Source organism: Antechinus flavipes, chromosome 5, assembly GCF_016432865.1.
Source record: "Antechinus flavipes isolate AdamAnt ecotype Samford, QLD, Australia chromosome 5, AdamAnt_v2, whole genome shotgun sequence".
NCBI lineage: Eukaryota > Metazoa > Chordata > Mammalia > Dasyuromorphia > Dasyuridae > Antechinus > Antechinus flavipes.
The window spans coordinates 108804392-108832193 of NC_067402.1; the positions used below are offsets into that span (position 1 = coordinate 108804392).

General features: G+C 37.2%; 1 protein-coding gene across 4 annotated transcripts in view; it reads right to left on the minus strand.

Moving 5' to 3' along the window:
• Window positions 1-22767, minus strand: part of CALD1 (caldesmon 1) — a 234717-nt gene extending 211950 nt beyond the window's left edge. For 2 of the 4 annotated variants that reach the window (XM_052001342.1, XM_052001340.1), the window contains exon 1: window positions 22592-22756. The gene's annotated coding sequence lies outside the window, so the exon portion shown is untranslated. Of the gene's footprint in view, window positions 1-22591 lie in introns of all 4 variants that reach the window. The other 2 variants (XM_052001346.1, XM_052001344.1) reach the window with 2 other exon arrangements.
• Window positions 22768-27802: the final 5035 nt, after the last annotated feature.

Here is a 27802-nt window from a genome sequence, read left to right on the forward strand (position 1 = left end):
ATATATATATATATATATATATATATATATATACACATATATATGTGTATTAGAGGTATTAAGAGAAGTGATTCTTAAATAACTATTGAGGAGGTCCAGAGTGTCTTCCTTTTTCCTCATTCAAAGTCCAGTCTTTCAAGGAGATTTCATCCCCTACTCAAAATTTACCCCACTTAGACTATCTCATGTAAATAGAATTGTTGCTTCACCCAACTAGAAAACCTCACAAAGAATTTAATGTAAGATGAATTCTGCACATTGTGTCCACTAGGATAGGCTTGAGGAAGGTAGGGATCCTTGTCTTAACCTAGACTTCTTAAACTTTTTCCACTACAGGGCCCCTTTTGGTCAAGAAATTTTTATGTAACCCTGGGTACATAAGTATATAAAATAGTTATACAAATCAAACATTTACTAAAAGTAAATCATAATTTTGTAACCCTTATATTCAATTATGCAACCCCATATGAAGTCATAACCTACAGTTTAAAAAGTAGGGGCCTAGATTACTGAGGATGGGGGCAGTTTGGGAGCATGAGTGATTAAGAGATTGTCCCCCAGTCCTTCATTGGAATAGGTCTGCCTCTCATTGTTTATTAAACAATCAGAGTTTATTGCTGCCTGCCAGAAATACCTACTTTTCCAAGGGCATATAAGTATCAAAAATCCTCCATGATCATTCCAGAGTGCTCCTTAGCCTTTTTATTCATTATCTATTAGCATAATTAATAAAATGATTTATAATCCCAGAAATTATGTTTCTTGAACTTTTTATATGTCATAATATCATTTAGGTAACTGTGAGAAGGGAATAGGTAGACTTTCACAAAGAATACACCTCTATACTGACAGTACTGTCTCATTAGCAAAAAAGGGTGAAGAAAATATAAACTCCTATTGTATTTACTGTTTGTTGATTTTTTCTTAAATAGCATTTGACTCAGTAGAGCAAAATGTAGTCTTTAATATATATGTTAAGTTCATTAAAGATTCCTTGATAAGATGTAACCCCAGAGATACAGCTGTGTTCAACGAACCTCCAATTATCCATATCCATTGAGGCATAAAACAAGGAGACACAAAATTGCTGAAGGTGTTTGCCCTGTGTCATATAGGATGTCTTTCAAAATCCAGACTGAAGAGGGATCCTCTAAGGAAAGTGAAGTCTTTGATCTGTTTATATTTGGAGATATCATTGAGCTAGCTCCAGAATGAGCTCAAAGAAGGCCTTTTCATTGAGATCCATCATCATTTCAAAGAGAAAAACTAACAATCCATATGGGAAAAGCAAGAGAAAGATGAATGCCTTTTTCCAAATGCTGACATCCAGTTGGATGAGCAATTCATTTGTTAGCTCAACAATACATGGACCTTGGACTGATACTGCAGATGGATAATGAACTGGGCCAAAGCTGAACAGGGGGAAGAGAGGATGGATTGCATCCTAGGAAATTATATATCACATCCATCAATCTAATGCTTCTCCCTGAAACGAGTAACTTCCTTAGTAAAATTCTGGGACTATAATATCTACCCTCCCACCTGCACCTAAGCCAAACCTTTAATTCATATGGTTTTTTTTTTTTTTTAGTTTTAAACTTAAATATCTAAATTTGGAATAAATAAATGCCAAACAACTTTTAAAAGATTTCCAGTGTGGATTTAAGTCCTAATATTTTTTCTATAAAATATATTTCTCCGGGTTAAATAAAAGGAACCTAAATCCTAGTTAAGGGATAATTGTATCCTGACAAAAGAAAGTCCACTGCTGTTTCTTTTGTGGTGATAGAACCTAACTTCTCATTCTATTCATTTCTTCCCTCCCCACTTAATAGTATTTAATTTTACCCAACTACATGTAAAAATATATTTCAACATTCACTTTTTAAAGAACTCAAATTTTAAAAGAGAAACTAAATTCTAATTTTTCCCTTTTCCTTTCTTCCCCTTCCCCTCCTCAAGATAGCAAGCCATCTGATATGAGTTATACATGTATAATCATGTTAAACATATTTTCACATTAGCCATGTTGTGAAAGAAGAATCAAAACTAAAGGAAAAATCATGAAAAAGAAAAAAACAACAAAAAAACTATGCATTTGATTTGATGCAAGACATCATAGTTCTTTCTCTAGATATGCATAGTATTTTCCATCATGAGTCTTTTCGAACTGTCTTGTATTGGTGAAAAGAGCCAAGTCTATCATAGTTGATCATCATACAGTGTTGCTGTTACTGTGTACAGCGTTCTCCTGGTTCTATTCACTTCACTCAACATCAGTTCATGTTAGTCTTTCCAGGTTTTTTTCTGACTCATCTTTTCTTAAAGCACAGTAATATTCCATTACATACTCTATTCATTTCAAAACAACAAATACTTATTAAGCATCTACTAATTCAGGGCAGTGTCCTCAGCACTGAGGAAATTCAACAAAAATCATTACAAGATTCCTACTTTCATGGACCTCACAGAATAGAAGCTAGGTGGCTCAGGGAATAGGAGGACTGGGCTTGGAGTTCAAACTCAGGTTCGTGTACTCCCAGCCAAGTGTCTCTAGGAAAGCTTCTTAATCCCTGTTTGCCTCAATTGTCTCAAATGTAAAATGCAACCACTAATAGAACCTAGCTCACAGGGTTATTTGTGAAGATCAAATGAGATGATATTTGTAACGTGTTTAGCAAAATATCTGCTACATAATAGATACCATATAAGTAAATATTGCCTTTCTTTTCCTCTCCTAGAGAAAGATATGGAATATGGTCAAATAACTTTACTTATTGCACTCACTAGAGTGGTACGGCATAATTATAAATCTTGCTAGCAGGAATGGTAGATTGCTTGAACTTGGGGTTTCTGAGCTATGGACGTACTAAAGCTAATCAGGTATCTCCTTTGAGTCTGTAACCAGTATAGTAAGCATGGAGGGTAGGGAAGTGAGGAGGTGGAAGTGGGGAAAAGAGGAGGCTGGGGGAGAGAAAGAAAAAGGGGGAGCAAACTGATCCAGGATGGAAATGGAGGAGGTTCTATGTTTGGGAGGGGAGTGGTGCGATTGAGCCCATGGATGGGTCACTATATATTTAACTGATATATGGAGACCCAGACTCTAATAATAACAATAATAATAATAATAAATGCCAACCAGGCATCCTTGATTTTAAAGGATATTTATTATTTCAAATATTGTCTCATTTTTTAAATAAACCATTAAAATGTCCTGGAAATTCCTACGTTTCACAAAATAGTAAATGAAAAAATCAAGTCATTTATATATTATAATAAAAATATAATAATTCACATTGATGTAGATAAGTAGTTATTGAATTCCCTTTGCTTATGGCACAACATTCTTTGAAATGAGGAACTGTGGTATTCTAGCTATTTAAACTGACAACACTAAAAAAGGGCCAGGAGATTCATATATAGGCATTTTCCCTTCAATAAAAACAGCCATTTTTGCTGTTCTTTGCAAGTTCAAGGCCTGACATACTTTAGTAATACAATAATGGCAAATTTTATTTATTTTTGTGATAAATACCATACTCCATATTGTAACTAAAATTTACATTAAATAAATTTTTACAAAATTTATTTTTACTGCAATAAACTAATATTCAAAATGTCAGTACACATTTAGAAAAATTTGTAGAACAGATTCTGCAAATTTTGTAAAGCATATTTCTTTCAACAACTGAGACATCAGTAGCACAAGTTTTATTATTACCACTTAACAGATGAAGAAATATACCCAGCAGGATTAAATGACACAATCACACAATCATCAAGTGGATGATCTTGGATTTAAATCCCCATCTCATGATTCCTAGTCTAGGACACTTTCCAACATAGAGGACTATCTTTTATGAAGATATAAATAGATATAAATGAGAGAGCATCAAAGGGCTAATAAATATTACAAATGTTCATATTATGTTCAGTTATATATCTTTTTTAATATTATGTAAATGTATGTGAGACACAGATGTGCAGCCATCAGTCTCATTGTTTCTTCTAGAGTTAATGGTTACCAGTAGCAAGGCAGAAATCAAGTGTACAAGTTATACAAACATGAGAATGATAAACATGAACAGAATAGGTACAATATGAGCAGCATGAGAGTAGTAATGATTGGCTGCCTTGTTTCTCATTTTAGATGTGTGGACCCTATATTGTATATGCTAAAGTCTCAATTCTGATAATAATAAAGTCTTTCAGGATTCTGTGTCCTAATTTGGGAATTAGAAAATTTGCAAAATGGGACATTGTTAAATAAACAAAGTTCACTGTGTGGTTGGAGGATGGAAAGATCATTTTCAACTTGGGGGGTGGGGTTAGGGAAGGGGGAAATCATAAAAGACTTAATAGTGGAAGGTCATCTTTATTTTTTCTGATACTGATCAAGGTAATCTCTTCAGTCATTAGAGAAATGGCTGGAACTTGGCTCATTATCTTTATGTGGCAAGAAATTAATGTTTTTTTCTGTTTTAATTGTAGTATAACTTTCTGACAAATAATTATTTTTGGATATAGTACTCTCACCAAGAAGCAGTTTCTTTATCTATAAAACTGAGATTCTCCACTAAAGTCCTATTCTGATGTCTCATTATATTGTGAAAGTGGCCCTAAGTTCTTGTCCTGGCCTGGACTTAACTCAAGCAGGTTCCCTGATAGTTTAAGTTTAAGATCAGAAAAAGAAAAAAAAAATGAGACATTTAATAGATATTAAAGACTCTTTGAGTTGATTGAGCTACAGGTCCCTTGCCTGAATTGCTTGCCTACCATGTTCTTGCAGCCAAATACCTCTAGAGTTCCTTATGATTTCTTTGTATTCAGATGATAAGAAAATGACATCAACAGTATGAGCCTTTAATTCACTGAGCCCACAAAGTTTTGATGTCTCAAAACCTTTTAAGGAAAAATTAATTGGACTTGAATGGTAGGATAGGTTAGGATATTGTTTCTACCATAGTTCTCAAAGGCTGTGTCAACAGCACATGAATTCTGATAGGTCCTACAAAACTGGATGGGCTTCAAGTGTGGACTATATGACTATCACCTGATGATCAACACACTTTATTACAGTTTATTGCAGTTTATTACAAAAATACTCATCAATAGGATGAGGTGACAAACATTTGACCATTAGCTCTAAATAAGACACCTACATGATGCAGTGAATAGTACTGGGCTAGAGTCAAGAAGATCCTAGTTAAAATCCAGAATCCAGACACTTAATAGGTATCTATTAAGAAAGATGGCTTAAAAGTCATTTAATTTCTGTTCATTTGAGTTTTCTTATCTTTAAACTGAGAGAAATAAAGGTACCTAATTCCCAGCGCTATTGTAAGGATCAAATGAAATAAGTGTAATGTGATTTTTACAGTGTCTGGCACAAAATAAGAACTATATAAATGTTAGTTATTATTATTGATGTGTATTGATGAAATATGTGATAAAATTATGAACCTTTGATATATTGAAACATAAGTCAAATACATAATATATAATGCATCCAAATGCTAATGATAGTCTTAGGACATCCCCCTTTTTCCTTTTGCCAGGAAACTAGAAAGAAGAACAAACTTTCAGTTTCAGCTTCTTCTGGTTCCTTAGTAGGGTGATGAACCTTTACAGAAAAGGAAAGAGTGACTGAAAAAAAAGCCATTGTAAGTACATATACCATCACGCAAGACTTCATCTGTCATGAGAGGAGACTAACATGGAGAAATAGTTCTGCAACTCTTTACTCACCATTGTGAGTCAAGGAGCTCAGGAACGAAGCTGAGCAGATACAAGGCAAAGACTAACCAAGTGCTGAGATGTGGAGTACTAGTTATGTTTGGTAAAAGGGGATAGGGTGCAGTCAGAAGACTGAGTTATTTCTACCTTCTTTCACCATTGAGAGTCAACAACTTTCTTTTCATTTCCCCCTTTTTAGAACACAAATAGGATGAAGAATGGGAAGAAGGAAGGAAGGGACCTTATTATCTTTCTGATTGTAGTGTCACTGAAGCCTTTAACTAATAACCTGTTCCTTTAAATGATGAAGTTTAATGTTAGTTTATACTGCAGGTAAACCATGGTTATTTGGTATACATTGGATCCAAATTTATAAATTCAAAGGGAAAGATTGTATTTAATGAATCTAGCTTGATGAGACTTTATTTAAAACACAAACTTTAACAGTTCTCTCTTAACATTGCTTCCAGTTTGACCCTTACCTAAATCCTTAATCAAAATGAGAATACTCCTACTTACTTGGGGCAAAGCTGAAGCAAAGCATGTATGCACCTGAAGCAAAGTTTGAAAATTGCATCCACTGGATATTTCCATTTGTCAGAGACTCTGAACACATCCTGTACCACATGTGGCTTGCTTTATCACAAAATAAATATCTATGAGCCAAGGAAAGTGGAATTTTCTAGCATTAAGAATATGCCTGATTATTAAAAAAAAAAAAAACAATATTTAAACGTACCCTTCAAATTACACCGAATGAGCCTCTTTTTACCTTTCTGTTCATTCTTAAATGGAATTCTTAATCTCTTCCCCAGAATTGCTCAAGACTATTTAGAGGCAGCTAGGCAGTACAGTGGCCCTAGAATCAGGAGAACCTGAGTTCAAATGCAACCTCAGATAGTTACTAGCTGTGTGACCTTGGGCAAGTCCCTTAACTCTGATTGCCCACCCCCCAAAATGCTATATAAAATGCAATATATTTTGTAATGTACTCCTTCTCACATGGCTCCTCCATTTCTCATCATATCATCCAGCTTTAAGGCTTCTAGTTTCTCAGAGAGTTTGGATAAAATCTGCAATGTACTGAATTAACTCCAGGCCAAAGGTCAGAGGTGGGAATAATTATATCAAATACCCTAGGAAGATGAGATGACTGGTATTGATACACATATACCTTCCATAAAACAGGTACATAGAAGAAGAGGGCACCTCCCAGTCAATATCAGAAGGGCAGAGGGGTATGAGCAATACGAGAGAGTGATGGACATGTGGAGCTCAATGCCAGATTCAACCTGAACTGGCCCATTCTTTGTAAATACGGTAATAGCATCTCTTTCAATGAAATGTAATTGACAAAAATAATTGTCAACTTGATCTAACATATTCTTATTGGACCAATGTGTGCTGTAGACCTTGACGCTGAGTAGAGTAGGGTTTGAATAATGCTTCAGAAATCGATTCTAGGAAATTTATCTTCTTTGAAGCCTCAGTTTCCTCATCTGTAAAATGAAGAGGTCGAACCCAATGACTTTTTCATTTAAAGTCTCTTCAAGCTCTAAATTGATAATCTATTATCTTCTCTCAAGAGAAGTTATTCCACTTCTGTATATTGTTGTGTTCAGTTGTTTTTCAGTCGTGGCTGACTCTTCATGATCCCATTTGGAGTTTTCTTGCTTCACCATTTCCTTCTCCAGTTCGTTTCGCAGATGTGGAAACAGAGGCAAAGAGGATTAAGTGAAGTGCCCAAGGTCACTCAGCTGAATATCTGAGGTTGGATTGGAACTCGGGAAGATAAATCTTCCTGACTCCAGACTCAGCACAATGGAGCCACCTAGCTGCTCTTCCACTTCTGCATCTCTCAAGCAAAAACATTTGTGTGGAAAAACAAGGATTGTAAATTATAATCCCTGTCCCTAGCTTTGAATATTATCTCTCATGAGCGTTTTCTTTCATTGATCTGAGGTTCTGAGTCTTCTTTGTAAGAGACTGGATTCTCCACACAAAACTTAGGGAAAACTGAACTCTCTGTCATTCAAAAATAAATACTTGTAAAGAGGAAACCAAAAAGCATCCCTCCCTCCTACATCTTCTTATTTTGTCCCAAGTGTCTAGTTGCCTACTCTTTGTACCCCTAATCAGAGCTCTGAACACAGGGTCTCTGGCTATGGATGCTCCTAAAAAGGCAGCCAGGGATGTGTCAAGCCCAGCTGCTGAGCTGGCCCTTGAGAGAATGTGGGCTGAAAGTGGAAGTTTCTTTCCCTTTCACCCTAAAAGAGTCCACATTCCTTACGCCAGAGGGGAGCATAGAGCAGAACAATATCTCATGATTTTTCTAAAGAATGTAAAGTACTTTAAAGACCTAAATTAATTGATCCCAAAAAATAATCTAAGGAGAGAAATAATTTTTTACATTTTTTCCATACCCCTTTTCCCCCCTCCACACTTTGCACCCTTGACCCCTCTTTCTTTCTCCCTTGCCTTTGCCAACTCACTTAGTACTTGGGCAGGAAGTGGAAATACCATGAGAAATTTTATTCTTGCCACATTTCCAATTACTTAGAAAAGCAAATACCGGAAATCTCATCAGAAAACTTGACCTCACAGGATTTATTATCCTTTATTACCAAAAATGCATGGGAAGCTTTGGGACTTTTTAGAAAGATAAGTTCCCTTGCCTTTCTGAAGAGTACCAATCCAGAGAGTGATTATTTGGCATAAAACTAATTCCTTTAAAACAAAACAAAAAAATAAGCAACAACAACAAAACAAAGAACATGCCCAGAAATTGGATCTAATTCTTTTCTCAGGCTGATCCACTAGACTAGAGAGACAAGCAACAGTGAAATAAAATGACTAAATCTTGCATCTTATCCAATTGGACTCTGCATGCACTTCCAAGCACTTTTAATTGCCTTAGAAGCAGAAGAATAATGATTATCCATTATATAGCACTTCTAGGTTCATAAGGTATTTTACAGGTGCTATTTTATTTGTTCTTCACAACAATTCTGTGAAGTAGGGCTTCAGTTAAGTAACTGACTCAAGATCATACAGCTAGCAAGTTCCTAAAATAATATTTAAATTCAGATCTTTCTAAATTCAAATACAGTCCTCTATCCACTGTGCTTCCTCACTGTCTTTACTTGGAAAAAATGGATCTAATGACTTTTGACCATCACCGCTTCCAAGAAATACAGTATTTATTCTGTATTTACTGCCTGTTTTGGTTAGATGAGTCTTTGGCTGTGGTCTCATGCTACTCTAACTACTGGTTGAGGAAAAAAAACTTGCCTTCCTGAAAAAAATTATTGTTTTCCTCTCTCCTAATATAGAAATATCTTCTACAACATTTCTGGCGGATGACCATTTATCTCCTGCTTGAGTATGTCCATTGTCTATGTATGAGCCATTCCCTTCTATTGTAGAAGAAACTTTTCTGGTTACAAAATTTTCCTTATGGTGAGCCCAACTAAAACTGCCTTCCTAAGTTCTCCAAATTACTTTCTAACTTGTATAGAAGTTTTCTTTTTTTGTTTTCTTTTTTTCCGACTAAACTCGAAGCTCTTTGAGAGCATGTTAGTACAACTGCAACTTGTGGGCAAACCTTTAAAAGACCTCTTTGACAATAACCACAACAATAACAAAAGCATTTCTAAAAGTGGTTAATACATTTAGGCCAGTGGTTCTCCAACATTTGTCCTTAGTATCTTTATACTATTTTTTTTTTAAGAGTTTTTATTGGGGCAGCTAGGTGGCGCAGTGGATAGAACACCAGCCCTGAAGTTTGGAGGGACTTGAGTTCAAATTTGATCTGAGACATTTAGCACTTCCTAGTTGTGTAACCCTGGGCAAATCACTTAACCCCAATAGCCTCTGCAAAAACAAAAACAAAAATTTTTGTTTATGTGGGTTGTATTTATAGTATTTACCATATTAAAAATAAAAATTAATTTTGAATTTGAATTTGAGACCCCCAGAATTCCATGAACTACACTGATCTAGGGACAATCACCATCAGCAAAACATTTCTTTTGTCAAAGCATTTCATTGTTGGTCAAAGTATTTCACCAAAATGGATTCATACTCATATGACACTCCCTCCTGCTGTCTCCCCATTGTAGCTTCTCTTTTACTCCCTCCTTGTTCTCTCCTGAATTGTCATCAGGAATTCCAGCACTGGAAGCAAATTCATTTGGGCATTGTGGGATGAGGTGGGTCCTAACCCATATCCTCTTGTCGATGGTTGCCATAGGCTAGAGACGGATTGTAATGCTCAAAGAGGGCATGGATGAGGGTGGCAGAGAAAGTTATAGACCAAGCACTGAATTTCCTGGGTAGGAAAGGTGGGGTTGTAGAGATGACAATAACAATAATCTGGAGAAGATGGCATGGGGAAGAGTTAGTTCCTGAGTGATGGGGCAGTAAGAAGCAGGGAGAAATAAATATGTCAATTCTGAGAGAAGGATCAGCCAATCTTGAGGAAGCTGTGAGGGACCCCAGTGCCTTCAAGAGAAAACTATGCTTCAGCAAGCTCCAGAATATAGAAGAACAGTGAAAGAAAAGGCTCAAAGATGGAGAGGAATTTGTAACAACAAAGGAAAGTTACAGAAGGCAAAAAAAAAAAAGATGGGAAAAGGATGAATAGAGGAGAGGATTGGGAGAACTAAGGTGGAGATTACCGCATGGGAATAGCACTGATTTCAACTGATAATTTAGCCCCTGCTCCCCTGCCCACCTCCCCACGGAGTTTTCTCTGTCCTTGGCATTCTGCACAGTGGAGGAACCCAAGTCCGAGTGAGAGGAGACAGTGTGCTTGGAGTGGGGAAGAAGCCTCAAGGACATGGGCATAATGGTTAGGGAAACCTGGGATGATGGTAGTCCAGGGGCCAGTCAGGCAAGGGGACAGGACGCCTTAAACAATGCTCTGCTGGGAAAAAGGAAGAACCCTTTTCAAAATGTTAGGGTCTTTGCTACCAACTTTTCCTGCACACTTTTGCTAGTGGCTTCTTAGTTTTCTGCTACAGCTCCTCTATTGAATCTCCCTACAATTCTGAAGGTTCTCTCTCTACCTCTGGCTTCCCTGGCATTTTTCCATGATTGAACTTCTGTAGGAGGTCTTTCTCTGCTCCCTTTTTCATACTCACAAGTCCTTTCACTATGAGATTATCTTCCATTTATATTTGTACATATCTTGTTAAGTACATAATTATTTGTATGTGGTCTTTCCTGTTAGTGTCCCCAAAGGCAGGGACAGTGTTGTTTTTTATTTCTTTGCATCCCTACAGTTTAGCACCACGCCTCATATATATATTTTTTTTTGTTTTGTTTAAACAATTTCAGTCTTTTCCAACTCTTCATGACCCCATTTGGGATTTTCTTGACAAAGATACTGGAGTGGTTTGCCATTTCCTCCTCCAGTTCATTTTACAGATGAGGAAACTGAGTTAAATAGAATTAAGAGAGTTGGCTGGGTTACAGCTAATACAACATCTGAATTGAGGAAGATGAGTCTGGCACTGTGCCACCCAGCTCTCTTACCTAGCACATAGTAAGCACTTAAAATATGTGCTTGCTGACTAACAAACAGTATATTGATAAATACTGAGAGGAGGTGAAATTTCACTTCTCCTTTGAAAGTCAACTTACCTTTCTCTCTTAGATGTAACTGTAATTCTTCATTATTATTCCTTTGCAAAACTTTTCTGGAGGGTTTCATTGCCACCCTCTATCATCAGACTGGTTTCCTTTAGTATCCCCTCCTCCCAGACAACCAATAACAGGTCCCTGAAATGTTGTTGTATTGTCTTAATAAACAAGGACTGGGGAAGCCTTCGTGGCTTCCATTAAGCCCCCAGGTATGTCATTAGGCTTTATGTCCTTTATTTTTGCCCAGGTTCACATCCTTCCAGTGAGTTTAACAATCCTTTGGCCACTATAACACTAGAATTGTGCCATTTTTTTTCTCTTGGTATATTTTTTCAATATAATTTAATTTCACCATTTGGTGCTAGTTCTGTTCTTTGGAGCAGAACAGGCTAAACCTACAGTTTTATCTTCATGACAGTCTTCCAAATATTTGAAAACAACTGTTTTTTAACCTCTAAAGCTTTTTAAATCAACTATCCCTAGTTGCATCAGAACCATTCCATATGCAATACCATTTGCAGATCTCTCATCATCCTTGTCCCTCTTCTCAGGACATGGTTTAACTTATCAAAACCTCGCTTCAAGAATGGAATTCAGAACTGAGTAGCATGCCCTAGATTTGGTTTGATTAAGATAAAATACAATGGGACTATTACCTCTTTTATTTTGGAGAATATTCTATTAATATATCTTAAGATTACATGGCTACTCTGGCAGCCACATCACACTGGAGGTTCATATTAGGTTTGTAGCCAGCCAAAAACCCAGGTCTTTTTCACATATATCCTGAAATAAATGAGCATAGGGGGAAAAAAAACTTTTCAGTTACCATCACCTATAGGTCTCCAGATAAGTTTTATTCAACAAGGATAGAGGAAATAAAGATCCTGGATAAGTAATCCAAGCCTCATTTAACCTTAAGGATATGAACCCCTCTCCAGTTATTAACACCCTGCCTTAGACTACTTACTAACCTCCTGGTTTCAGACCCACACTCTAACTTATAGATTCTGTTGCTTACTAAGCCTGGCCATTTATTATGCTCCTTATTGATGTACCTGGCAGTAAAGTTTCCTTTGACTTCCTGTCTCTATAGTCTCTTAACTTTTTTAAATGAAAGTCACAATTCCTACTTAGAAATAAAATGCTGGTCTAGATTGGAAACAAAATTAACCCTAGATGGGAGAATAAAAGACGCTTTAGTCAATAGCTCAGATGTTTAGGAAATAAGAATCTTGCTGCTGGCTCTACTCTGGCCTTAAGTCTTAATTTTAGTAGCTAAGTTTCTTTGCTTATTCTTCTGAACTAAACCTTGGTCTTGACCTGCAGCTATTTCAGCTGGGGTCCTGTCTTTTTTCCCCTATGTCCAAGTTCCCCTACTTTGGTTCTCTTCCCAATACCTCTCTCCTGTCATGGGACTAGAAATCTGCCTTGTTTCCTTCTACATGAGTCTTTTCAATGACTGGAGCTCTATCCCTAATTTCCAGGTCCGTGGCTGTGCTCTCACTACCTATTTCTAAACTTCTCAGGTTTTACCAGCCTGCCCTTCCTACCACCTGCTAATAGACACTCCCTATTTACAACTTATACCTGTTGCTTGTGCCTGCTTGGATCTCCTCCAATATCTGGTTTCTAGGATCTGTCTAGTCTCTGGGCATCAACCATTCCTGGTCTGGACCATCGATGGAGCCTGATCATGACATTGTCCCTGATCTATGATTTCTTCTTAATCCAACTCTTATTTCTCATACAATGACTTCCCAAGAATCTGATGATCCCCAGCCTGGTTTGTTCCTGTGCCAGCTTTCCTGGTCCTAGAAATTTGGATGTTTTCCGTCACGTCAAACATGATACATTTAAAATTAAATTAATCACCATCCCTGCCAAATCTGTTCCCACTCTTCACATCCCTTTTAGATGCTAGGTTCCAGCCAAAATGAATTACTAGCTGTTCTCTGATCTTGACATCTGCCTCTGTGTATTTACAAAGGATATCCCCTATGTCTGGAATGCATTACTTCCCATTTTTGTCTTTTAAGATTCTCAGTTCACATGACACTTCTTCCATGAAGTCTTCCCTATTACTTCCCAATTTCAAGTGTTCTCTATTTCCTCAATTTTTCCAAAAGAAGTTTGCTGTACCTCTTCTCTTCATAATACTTGCTTGTATAATTCATTTTGTAACCATTTATTAAGCATTCACTTACTTAAGCAATCATGCTACACATTGGGGCACAAAGACAAAAATGAAAAGCAGTCCTCCTTAAGAAAGTGATATTCTATATCAGATGAAGGTGGGGAATATAACATATAAACAGTTAAGTAAATATAAGACAACTTAATGAGAAAGAATATTAATAACTGGAGGGAAGATTTCATAGGGAAGATGGTAGAAACTTGAAGGAACTAAATATTAGAGATGAAAAGCTAGTATATCCTGAAAATAGGGACAGCCTTTTAAAGATGAAAGAAGTAGAGAATGGAAAGTCAAGTTTATAAAATTGTATGTTACTCTGATTGAAACATAGGGTATGGGAAAGGGGTTAACAGAAAGTAAATCTGGAAGGGTAGGCTGGAACCAGGTTTGGAAAAGCTTTAAAGACACAGTAAAGAGCTTGTATTTTATCTTAGGGACAATCGGAATCTCCTAAAGTTTTTGAAAATGAAATATGACTTGGTCAGATCAATGCTTTAGAACAGGATGTGGGGAACATCCATCCCAGGAGCCCTAAAAAGCTGACAAAATCATGGTTAAGGTAACCCCAAGTGATGATGAACTAAAAGCTAGGTATGACAACCTTCCACTACTTAAGTTCTATAAGTTGACAATTTTGTATGGTCCACGAATGATGTTGCAAATATCCAAATGGCCCTTGGCAGAAAAAAAAGGCTCCTGATTTCTGCTTTAGAATTTTTAAAATTTTATTTATTTAGTATTTTTCCCATGTTACATTCAAAACAATTTTTTAAACATTTGTTTTTGAAGTTTTTAAGTTCTAGGTTCTCTCCCTTATTCCCATTCACATCAAGAAACCATATGTGAAATTATGCCAAACATTTCCATAACAGTCAAGTTGTGAAAAAAAAAACATAGATCTTCTACCCTAATGAAAATAAAAACCCTCAAGAAAAATTAAGTTAAAAATAGAGAGATAGAATGATACAGAATGCTTTGATCTATATTTAGACCTGATCAGTTCCTTCTCTGAGTATGGGTAGGATTTTTCATCATAAGTCCTTCGGAATAGTCATGGATGATTGTACTTCTGAGAATAGCAAAGTCATTTACAGCTAGTCATCCCAGAACATTGCTTTTTCTTTGTATACAGTATATTTCACTTTGCTCATGATGGACTTTCCAGCCAATTCCTACGTTAGAAGGATAAATGTGGCATCTTTGGATCAATAGGAGACTGGAGATGACAGAATAGATTGTAAGGGTAGATTCTTATCATTTTTAATCTTTCTAGTCCATGTGGCTAGCATAATGCCGCAAATATAATGGGTTTCTTTAATTGAATTAAATCAACTAAAGGTATGTTGAGTTGAACTAAATCAAATCCCTATTAATAGTAGTATTATTGGTTTAGAGATTCAGGCTAGAAACCATAGTATCAGGTTCTGTCTGGCACTTCCATCAGACAACAGCTATTTCTTGGCTTGATAAGTATACTACTAGTGGCTAGCTGCATCATTCACTTTGAATGTGCAATCAGAAAGAATTACCTCCTCTGCTTCCACAATGTCCCTGAAGGGAAATGAGGCTATTTTTGCTATGAATGTTTCATGTCAGGTGTGGAAGAAGATAATTAAAATTTTCTACTTAATAAGTTCCTCTCCAAGTGAGATTGTTTCCTGGTAGCCAAGTGCTTTCATCCTTATGCTCATAGAACAATAGTAGAAATCTCAGGAAATTATTAAAGAGTGATTAATCTTCAAATTATCCAGGACCATCATTAATGTGATGAGAAAGAGAAACCAAACACACACACACACACACACACACACACACACACATACACACACACACACACATTTCCTTAAATACCCTTGAGAAGCACCAAATTCATTAAAGAATATAGGAATATGTGAACATATTTCATTTTAAAATGTTTAAGATTTTTCTTTAATAAAACCATCCCCTCTTCAGATGAGCCTATGATTAATTAACTGGTGATTCTTTAGTAGACTTATCTTATTTATTTCAAACTTTCGTTATTCCCTTCAAAAGTTGGATCTTTGCCTACTACTATCACCACCCCTCCCCGTCCTGTTCACACATGGTACACAATCTCTTTTTTCTACTTTACTGAAAATGTGGAGTCTACCTGATGTGACTGCCTGAAAGTATGACAATACCCTTTTCTATCCTTTCTATCCACCACAAAATCTCTCTGAATTTATAACTATTTTTGTTTGGGCAGTACGAAGTGCATAGCTGGGTGGACTTGAGAGTCAGAAAGATGAGATTAAATACTGCCTTCAGACATTTACTAGCTATATGATTTAGGCAAGTCACTTATTCCTTCTCAGCCTCAATTTCCTCATCTGTTAAATAGAGATAAAGCACGTAATTTGCAAGAGTTTTGTGAGGATTAAATGAATTAAGATGCAAAACACTTTGTAAACTTTAAATCCTATATTAGTACCAGTTAGTCTATGTTTAGAGTAGGGATTTAAGAACTAGAAAAGACCTTAAAGACGACCTAATCCTTTTTTACAGATGAAGAAACTGAGGTTCAGAGAAATAGATTTGTCCAAAAAAAAAAATCCAGAATTCAGATCCAGTCCTTCTGTCCCCACATTTGGCAAACTTTCCATTCTCCTTCATGCCATTCAAGGAATGAAGTAAAGCTTCCTAGTTCTTTAAGGAAACATTCTTCACCTTTGTTCTGGTTCACATGCCCATCAATCAACTGGTTGCTCAGGGTCCTAGATTGTCAGTGATGAAGCCAGAGTTGCCTCTGGTTACATTGTCCTTCATACATCAGTTTCAAAGATCTTTTTCATAAAGGTTGAAGACTCTGTTACCTTACAATGCTACTCTCCCTCTCCTCTTTCTACTTTTTTCTCTAAAAATGAGTCCTAATCTCATCTCATCTTTAAATATCTTTAGATGTTTAAAACAAACATCTACTTGAACTTGTTGCTCTTCTGGGTATTTCTCTCCTTTCTTTTACTTTTGAACTTCTATAACAAGTAGTTGATACTCCATTTCCTCCTCACACATTCCCTCCATTATCTCTTACTATCTGACTTCTATTCTAACTGTTCATTCTACAAAACTTTACTCTCAAAGATCGCCAGTGGGCTCCTAAAAATCCAATCTTTCAGAGGGAAAAGGACCCATATGTGCAAAAATGTTATACCACATTACATTCATAAATCATAACTTATTCAGCCATTCTCCATCTGATGGGCATCCACCCAGTTTCCAGTTCCTTGCCACTACAAAAAGGGCCACAAACATTCTTACACATATGCGCCAGGTAGATGCAGGAGGGAGACTGAACAAGTCGAATCTCAGAGCACAGGGGATATTGATGCTGACAGAGAGGAGCAATAAGGCAGATATAGGCAAGAAGGAAGAATTCCAAGAGTTCTAGGGAGCAGGGACCTATGCAGAGAACCGTAAGGAATGAAGGGATGCAGCTGGGAAATATTGATAGAGTTGGTGGAAGTTAATTGGAACCTAGGCATCCCACGATTAGCCATCATGGATCAGAGCTCAGGCTAACAATAATAATAATAATGGTTAATATTTTTATACTGCTTTTGATATGTCAGGCATTATGCTCAGCTGCATTTGATCCTCACAAAAACCCTGGGAAGTAGGTGTTATTATTATTATCCCCTTTTACAGATGAGGAAACTGGGTTTCTTCAAACAAGGTTAAACAGTGACTTGGCCAGAGTCACACAAGTAGTAAGTGTCTGAGGCTAAATTTGAACTCAGGTCCTCCTGTCTACAGGACCAGCACTTGATCTGTTGTACCACCTAGTTGTGCAATACTGGGGAATCAGGTACAGAGTAAAGGCAGACACATTACTGGTGAGGCTTCAAAGAGGATGCTTCCTGCTGAAAGCTGAGAATAGAACCAGTATATGTACATAGGGGAGTAAGCACAGGCAGACTCGAGGAGACACTTCAGCAGATCAGAGGATTGGGGGACAGGGGCTGCCACCGGTGCTGCTTGGTCTCTGTCTCACTGCTCGTCTCAACCTCCACCGTTCATGACGCCCCATCTATCCCCTACTTGGCCAGTTTCTTCCGACAGCACCTACAGACATTCCTCCTCTAGATTTCAGACACTCTGGTCAAAGCACACTGTTCCAGGTCCGGCTCCCACCTGTGTACTTTAGCTTGTGTCTCACTCTTATACCAGCTTTCTCTGTCCCATTCCTCACCCTCAGTCTGTGACACAAGGCCATCTGCCATTCAGGAACTGCCTTTAGAGTCAACCTGGATTCATCCTTTTCCTTTATATGTTCACTTGTCCCTGGGACTTAATGATTTATTCTCTGTAACAAACCTCAGAAACAGCTTGGTTTGATGGCTTGAGGATAGGCCTTGGAATCAGGAAGGGCTGGTCCATGTATTTCCTCTCACAATACTACCTGTGTGACCATGGCTGAGATAGTTCAACCTTTTATTGTCCAGGTTCAAATATAATATATATACTCTATATATATTCTATATTATACTCTATAATAATATAAATTACAGAGGAGTTACTGGTCTGCATTGACAGAAAGAATTTCCAGGAAATTCTCACTGGAATTTTCCTACACAAATGAAATCATAGCGATGGATTTTGTCTTTCTTTCTTCCTTCCTTCCTTCCTTGCTTCCTTCTTTGCTTCCTTCCTTCCTTCCTTCCCTCATTTCTTTCTTTCTTCCCTCCTCCTTTCCTTCCTTTCCTCTTACCTTTCTTCCTTCCTTCCCTCCCTACCTCCTTCATTTCTTTCTTTCTTTCCTCCTTCTTTCCTTCCTTCCCTTCCTCCTTTCTTCATTCCCTCTTACCTTCCTTCTTTCTTTCCCTTTCTACCTCCTTCCTTCCTTCCTTCCTTTCTTGCTTTTTTCTTATTTGCTTTCTTGCTTTCTTCTTCCTTTTTTTCCTACACCCTCTGATTTGGTTAAATGACACTTTGCTTCTATTCGTGGTTTCTTCCCTATGTAGATATTGGCCCTATTCCTAGCTTTAAGTAAGAGGCTGGTCTCAGTCTATACCTGGATTTTCTCAGTATTCTCATTCTGTTATATTCTTTCTGTTCTTTGTCGCTCTCTGCCTCTGTCTATGCTCTTGTATATCTAATTTGCACCCTTTCTTCTTGCCCCACTTTCTCCAAGAAGCCCACCTTGACCATTTGACCCATGGTAAACTCTCTCTCTCTCAGCTCCCATAGAAGTTGTCTGTATCAGTCTTATAAAATCTTTATTTATAAACTTATCTTTTTATGTGTATATTCCTAACTCCCCAAACTATATTACAAGTTTATTGAGCGTATTTTATCCATTTGTATACATCCCTATAATATAGCAAATGCCTTCCCACTGTAGGTGTTTAATAAACATTTATTGACTAATTAGGAAGGAAACAAAAAATGTGGAGTTCTCTATTGGGTTTTGGCTTGGCACTTGGGGGAGGCAGGTATTTATGTCAAGACATCAGAAATCTAATGACACTGATCCTAATGATGTTTTCTTATATTAATTGACAATGGAGTGAGAGGAGGAAGGAACATTCTTCTAGACTATTTCACATATACCAATGGAGTTCCTCGCCTGGCATGATTGAACCCCCCCCCCAAAAAAAAAGCACTATAGAAATTTCTATCCCTTTTTAATCTTAGCAATCTTTGTGTTCCAGGCAGATGATTTGTTCCCTAATTTGGGTTTGCACATGGTTCACAGTCAAATCCTACTTGCCTGGTAGCTATTTCGTTGAGCTACATAATGGGCAAATTTGCACAAGAGTATTTAATTTTAGTGTCCACTCAATGACGTTAGGCAGGGAGACACACTGTACTCTATAGTTAAGTTCTTTCCAACTACTTTTAGGACCCACTGGTCATAAATTAACTCTGAGCTAAACACTTTTCTATAAATTAGCCAGCTGCTCAGAACCTATGGGCAATCCTCCAATAACAAACGGGTTCATATGAACAGAGGAAGGAATTTCAGTAAGGAAATAATGGTTCTGTTTTGCATTTTAGAGGGATTTTATCCAGAAAAAAAAAAAAAACCTTTCCAAATGATGAAAATTCTTTGGCAGCATCCTTTTAACCTCCTCTTTAGTTCTACCATACCATTTGCATGCCAGGATCCACTTTGTCAGCATTTCCCCCTTCCCCACTTTGCCCCGCCCCACCCTCATCCCACCACATTTATGAGGCATGTATTCCAGATAGATAGAGACTTGGTTAATCCCTTTTCATGCCCATCTCTCATATCATATGGCCTTGTTCATTTACCTTTTTGTTTTACTAAAGAAATAACTATAGCCATAAACCATGCAACCACGAAAATGCCAAATGGAGACAATTACATTAAAAAAAAGAAAAAGAAAAAAAAAAAAAAGGAAACACCATGGAAGCACATTTTTGGACGCACTCTTGGATACAAGAGATTTTGAAACTTGAAGGGAACTTGAAAGTCACCGAGTCTATCCTCCTGCCTTTGGGGAAAAAAGAACCCATTCCTCTTCTCTCTATCCAAACATCTGCAACAGATCCAAATTGAACCTATCTTTAAAGACCTCCAGAGAAGGAGCTCCCATGATACCTTTTGGCAATTTGCAAGAATGTTTTATAATCTTCACCATCAGGAAATGCTTTCTTGTATCTAATTTAAATCCCTCATGCTTCAGTTTAAACTAGCTTCCTTTCCCTCATTATTTATGTGAGATGTGTACATTTATCCAAGGAAATCATTTGACCCAGGCTGTCTCCTACTGGCTTTAGATCCTGGACTTGAAAAACCAAAGCTAGATTTATTTGCCATGTATGTCCCATTTCCCATTTCAGGCATGCAAATAAAGAAGACTTTCTCAAAAATTTTACGCCATATTATTCTTCACTGAAATGAACTTAATAAAATGGTAAAATTAAAGTTTTGCTGCATTATTATTCTCTTGTAACTCTGATTTTGGAAGTAGCTGCCTCTGAAAGTAATTGATGACCAGGATATTTCAAAGGACAGAATCATTGTCCCTCAACAGAATAATATGTAACAGTGGCTATTGTCACCTAAATTAAAACACAGACACTCTGGATCCCCAAGGTGTATTCTTTGATTTACAATCCAAAACATAGCTATGAGGTTGGAAGTGTATCCACACTAATTTTTCTCTGGATTTGCCATTTACTAGTTGTAATCAGTATTTATGTGAAAGATAACCAGTACCTTAAATTATAAGCCCTTGTTTCTATCACATTGCTGACTTTCACATTCCATATACCATTACATATAGTAGAAAATTTAAATCACTATTTAAAGGGGTTATATATATATGTATATGTGTTTCTTTTTCCTTTTGGTGGAGAAAGCGATAGGGTTGTTCAGCATTAGTTGGTTATCTAGAAATTTGGCAGTCTTGGTTTCAAAACAAAATTTCTCACCCAATCCCAAAGTTCTGGAATTCCATCCAGATTGCATTCTCTGCATGGTTTAAAGAACAGTTGAAAAAGGTTGGTTTCAATACTTTGACTGACATGAAAACACTGTGAAAATAGTTTTGACATTGTTCTCTTGAAAGAGTAAAAAATAATCAAATTTTGGCTGCTATTTGCATCTACTTCTCTCTCAGAGCCAGGATAAGAGAATAAATTTACAAGGAATTCCATTCTTATATGTCCCTTTTAGAAAGGAGAGATATCCTCCAAAAATTATGCTAAACAGAAATTAATGTTTTAAAAAAATTAGATACCAACAACCTCAAACCATCAAACTTCCTTACCGCTGCATCCAAAAAAATAAAATCAGATTTACTCACTAATATACATATGTCCACTTTTAATAAGTCACATTTTTCAAGTATTATCAGACTTGACATTCATTCTGCATAGTACCAATCCTCAATTGTTTGTCATTTGTTTATCATCTTCATCATCAATGTTTACCCAAATATAACCAGAAGATTTGATTGTTTCAGCTTACCAACAACACAATCCCATTAGCCAGGCAGTTTTAAGAATAGCAAGGTTTTGGATCATATCCAAGTTTTGCCCATATATTACCACAGATCTCTAAAATTCTCCTTGTCCTCTTCACATCCTAATCAGTCCTTCCTAGGAGGAATTTCCCTGAAATAACACTATCAACTAACAGCCATGCACAACCATTTGTGACCAAACATGTCAGAATATCTTGAAATAAAAGTCAGTTTCCTTCCTTTTTGGAGTATATTTCCAACCTTCAGCTCCTGCAATTCTCACATCAACTACTTTAAGTAAATGACTTTACTCTTCCACAAGTGATCTGTTATATGTGGCTTCTAGAAAAACAAATACGCACAAATATACATACATACACATGCACCAACGTGAACAATCTCTTGTCAAAAAAAAAAAAAAGAATTTTGGGGAAATAGAGTCTCATAGACGTCTGTCTTCGAAAATATGAGAAAATATGAGATTGCATTAACCAAAGCAGAAGTGTCTCATCATTTACAATTCCCTCCCCATGCCTGATTTTGGATTCTTGCAACTTCTTAACTAGCAGAATAAAACACAAAGAAATTTGCAGAAAGCCGGGAAAGTTTAGACACCTTAAAGACACCTCAATCATTTCTCCGAAATGCGGAGAAGAGAACTATTGTTGTAAGGCAGTCAGTAGACGATCAGACCCATCATCCATAGCCCGGTTAAGCGTCGGACCAATGATTTCCCTTAAGTTTCAATCCAATCCCCGACGTGCAACAGCAATTGGAATATGTGCCTTGTAGCGCTCAACACTCAAGTTAACAGTCTGAGTGCTCATCTCGCCACCGGGCAAAACGCGAAATCTCCTCCCTGGGGCCGCCTGGCTTCCTAAGCATCTCTCCGCGTGGCCCCCCTCACAGCCCAGCCGGCCCGAGAGTCTGCACAGCTCGTGGGGCTCAGCAGCCGGCGCTGTGTTTCCTGGGGGGCCGGTGGAAATCTGAAGGAGGTCGCCAAAGTCCTGAGGGGAAGGGAGGGGAGGAGGAGAAAAGAAGTAGCCCTGTCCCTTACCTCTGCAGCTGCGACAATCTTCTAAAGGACTAGGAAGGAAATGAGCACCCTGAGTTCTTTAGGCAGGAGCACACGGCCGGAGAGAAACTGCAGGCGGGCTAATAACGCACACAGCTCTATTCAATAAAACTTCAGACCGCCCTTCCCTAGCCCCTCCCAGAAGTCAATGCTAAGTGAACACATATCCCTTATGTTTACAGGCTGAAGTTGGTGGTTTGCATTGTCCTGGAGGTTTCCTAATGAGCAGTCGGTGACGACACTAAAGCTAAGGTGGTTTCGACCTCTCTGTAGAGATGCCTGTCATTCTCTAGGCATGCTCAGCAAATCACTCATCGGGAAGAAAAAAAAAAAAAAAGAAGGGGGAAAAAAAAAAAAAAACCTCGAGACCTAAAAAGCTCTGAAACTGTGCTCAGCCTGCCAAAACCATCTCGCTCCATGCCCTTTTTTGGTTATCCTTAGCAGGGCCTCTGGAAGTAGATCCACTGTCAGGAACGATCATAAGAAATGTTAATCTTGGAGAGGGAGTCTGTCTTGTAGAACAGAAATGGAGCTTTCTTTTCTTTTCTTTTTTTTAAGGGGGAACATAGTCAATGAAAGAAATGGGAAACAGTCTATGGAGTTTATTTTCACGGGGGAGTTTCAAGCATAGCTCAGGAGGGACTCTTTAATACTGTATTTCTTAAGAAAGGAATCATATGCATGAAATGAATTCGACTGGCTTGCCATGTTATTTGCTGCTGGACTAAGCAAGAGAATAGCCCCCAAATCTACTTGATGAGTTCCAAGTCTGGTGAATATGGGAAATAATAGTTCAGAAACTTTGCAAGAGGTGTGGTATGTTAAATGTACTGAAATGTGTTCAGAAAACTTAACTTTTTGAACTTTGAGATTTAATAGGGAAAATAAATAGTTGGCCAGAGGAAAATGAGAACTGAATATTCAGTTGTCCAGGATCGTACTGGATTTCTCTCTGACTCCTATTCCCCTTCTCCACCTCTTTATTCTCTGAACTTTTGGGGATAGGTGTAGGAAGAAGAACCTAGATGGTTCTCGTAGGGAGGGGCTGGAGAGAGATACTCCCCCCACCAGAGTCAATCATTAGCATTCTATAAAATATGCAAATGCACTAATCATGTGGGGGATTCATAAATAATCCGTTAGAGTTTACCAAAAAAACAATTACCTCCCAAGATTGAGGCTGTGCAAGATAGAGAAACTGAGTCTGATCACTGAGATACATCCAGTCATCCCACAAGGGAGGCTTACCACAATTTGATTCCAAGTGTAATACGGTAGAAAGTATGCTGAATTTGTAGGCAGAGAACTTGATCTGGGTTCAAATTGAAGCTCTGTCTTTTACAATCTGTGTGATCTTGTAATATGTGACCATTTTATACATAAGGAAATTTAGAGGATTGAATTAGATAATCCCAAAAATCTTCCCCAGTTTTAAATCTTAGATCCTATGAAGGTTAGTTTCTTTCTGAAACTTGTGCTGGGATGGAATTCTATTGATTATCCCACTCACTTAAAAATAATTACCCTTGTTTTGTAAGAAATCTTTATTGAATCCATCAGAGCCAAGTATAAACAGAACCTATACCAAGTGCTTAGCATAGTGCTTGGCAAATTATACTGGGATTTAAGAAATGTTTATTGACTGACTGACTTCCTTGAATCAAAGTCACCGTGTGAGAGACTTGTTTCTTCTCTAATATATTTGTTTAAAGGAAAGGAGCTTTTTTCAGAATCAGATAGAGATTCTAAGGCTCTGGATTTGAAAGTTGGAGCAAGAATGATATTCCAAGCACATTCCTGAGGCAGAAAGGGAGGAGTGAGCTGTGGCAGAAAAGGGATATATGGAGAAAGTCAACAGCTCCACAGGCATCTCAGAGCAGAAGACTCAGGCTTAGGAAAGTCCCAAGAAAAATTATCTATTTTTCTCAATTCTCTCTGGAAGATCCTCAGATGCTATAATATATTACTATTGTGATACCTAAGTTTCTAGTAAACAGAATTGTGTCTCAAACACAGAGACTATGGGTTAAATAGAGATAGATATAAATATAAAATTAGTCAGAGACTTCAATCTCTGACAAAATATTATGAATGTTCCTAACTAGAGGCTCAGAGCAATTGTAATTGAAATCATGACTCGTTATTTAAGATAAATCCTATACTTGAAAAGGAGAAGCACATGGACCTTAAGGACCAGTATACTGCCCCCTAGACTTCAAAACAGGTTGTTTGGCCTAACAAAAAAAAGTGATTTAAAAGGCTATCTTAATATGCAGTGATGGATTAGTTTGGCCATGTTAAATATAATGGCTACCTTTGCATATTTGGAAATTATTATCTAGAACAGGGAGTAGATCTATGGTTTTTTTTTTTTAATTAACTTCATCCTGGAAGGTAGAACTGAAATTATTTAGTGGAAGTTATAAGGAGAAAATTTTCAGTTTAACTTAAGGAAAGTATTCCTAAGAATTAGAACTATCCATAAATGGAATATAATAATAGTTCTCTGGGTAGTGTTAAAAGGTAATTGGTGATAGAGATTTAGTGAGTTCCCTATCACTGAAGTTCTTTAATTGAAATGTGAATGACCACTTATCTAAGCTTTATAGAAGGACCTTAACAAAATAAAAAGAAAATAAAATACATGCATCAGGCATGAATTGAACTAGATAATCTTTGACATCCCTAATCTAAACATAAGTTTCATTGTTCTGTGATTCTATTTATCCAGAAGGCCAAAAGACAACCCCCAAAATATCTAATATTTAAGCTTTTAATTTGGTGTGTGTGGGGGGGGAATCTTCCTTATATTTGCCCCATCCCATGTACTGCTAGATATATCTCTACTCCAGCATCCATTCCTTTTCTCTTTTGTTAAATGCTATCCTTCCCCTATTAATCCTAATACTGTTGACTATCCCTGCTAGTCATATTCCTCATTATTATCTGCCTTGTTTCTCAGATTTCTGTTACTTTCAGTCAGAACCTTCCTTCCCTTTTAACATGGCCAAACTAATCCATCACCGCATATTAAGTATAATTCTCACGCTTTAATTGTGTTCGTCAGTTTACAGAGGTCTCTTACAGAAGGCTAAGTGACAAAGATGTAGTAAACAAGTGAAGTCTCTAATGAACAACAACCAGTTTATAATTGAGCTATAGACTGCAAGCTGGTCAACAAACATTTATTAAGTCCTCACTTTGTGACAAGCACTATGCTAAACAATTATCCCTGCCCTCAAGGAGTTTACATTCTGATGAGGGAAGATAATACATAAAAGGAAGCTGAAACCTGGTGGTGGAACAAAATTGCAGCAAAGATGGAGTAAGGAGGCGGGAATCATCAAAGGTACCAAGCATGACATGTTAGAGAAAGTCCAGAAGACATACTAGAGGAGAATACCACATGACTGGTATTCTGAGAACCTCCTTAAATGAAGGCTCTGGGAGGAGCAATCCAATCACAAGAAATCACAAAGGTGGAGGGAAATTGTGTGAATTCCAGGACATTTAGAATATAGAGCTAAGACATGGTAGAGGAATTCCAGAGTGAAGCCTAGAGAGCAGTGAAAGGCATCATCATTTCAGGCAGCCAGAATAACTATTTCTGGAGTCCCTTCCAACAACTCCCAAGAAAAGTTATCCTTTGTTCCCTAATTAAGAGCCATTGGGATGTAATTGACTATGACATTTATCTTCTCTCAGGTAAAAATGGAGAATTATATAATTACTAGAACCCAAAAATATCAACCCGAGCATATTTTTTAAAAGAAAGAGAGAACACTGAACAGTTTTTTAGAAGGGAAGAAGTTCTTCTACAAGTGGAGAAAGTATTATCAGTAGGAAGCAGGGGCTTCTTTGTGGTCTTTAACACAAAGATGACTAATTATAGACAGAAGAATGTTGTGAAGAATGTTAGCTAGTACCCCTACACATAATTCAGATGTATAATTTACAGGTTCCTCATGCTATTTCATTTTTTTTCTTATTTTGATAACATAAATATTTTTCTTTTTCAAATGATGTAACCTACATTATGATTCATTCCTCTAACAATGAAAACTTTATTAAGAACTTAAAAATAATAATAAAACTCACCTCTTTTTTTAGCCCTTTCTAATCATTCTATTCTGTCATTCATGGTTTTCTCAATCTGTTTTCCAAAGTTCAAAATATTTTATAATACAATCTCAAGTAGTAGGGGGTATGGTATCTATCTTGTACATACACAAATGTTTGCATGTTTTTTCCTTCATTCGGATGTCATCTCTTTTGCTTCTCTTTCTTTCTCTGGCACTTAGCACAGTTTCTGGCTTTAAATAGCATTTAAATGTTTGTTGACAGACTCATCAATGTGGGTCATCTTTCCAATGATGGAAATTATGGCTTATCTGTCCCTGTGGAATTCTTTTTTTTTAAATAACTTTTTATTGACTGAACCCATGCCAGGGTAATTTTTTACAACATTATCCCTTGCACGCACTTCTGTTCCGATTTTTCCCCTTCCTCTCTCCACCCCCTCCCCCAGATGGCAAGCAGTCCGTTACATGTTAAATAGGTTACAGTATATCCTAGATACAATATATGTGTGCAGAACCGAACAGTTCTCTTGTTGCACAAGGAGAATTGGATTCAGAAAGTATAAATAACCCAGGAAGAAAAACAAAAATGCAAGCAGTTTATATTCATTTCCCAGTGTTCTTTCTTTGGGTGTAGCTGTCATTGATCAATTGAAACTGAATTAGCTCTCTTTATCGAAGAGATCCACTTCCATCAGAATACATCCTCATACAGTATCATTGTTGAGGTATATAATGATCTCCTGGTTCTGCTCATTTCACTTAGCATCAGTTCATGTAAATCTCGCCAGTCCTCTCTGTATTCATCTTGCTGGTCATTTCTTACGGAACAATAATATTCCATAACATTCATATACCACAATTTACTCAACCATTCTCCAATTGATGGGCATCCATTCGTTTTCCAGCTTCTAGCCACTACAAACAGGGCTGCCACAAACATTTTGGCACATACAGGTCCCTTTCCCTTCTTTAATATCTCTTTGGGGTATAAGCCCAGTAGAAACACTGCAGGATCAAAGGGTATGCACAGTTTGATAACTTTTTGAGCATAGTTCTAAATTGCTCTCCAGAATGGCTGGATGTGTTCACAAATCCAACAACAATGTATCAG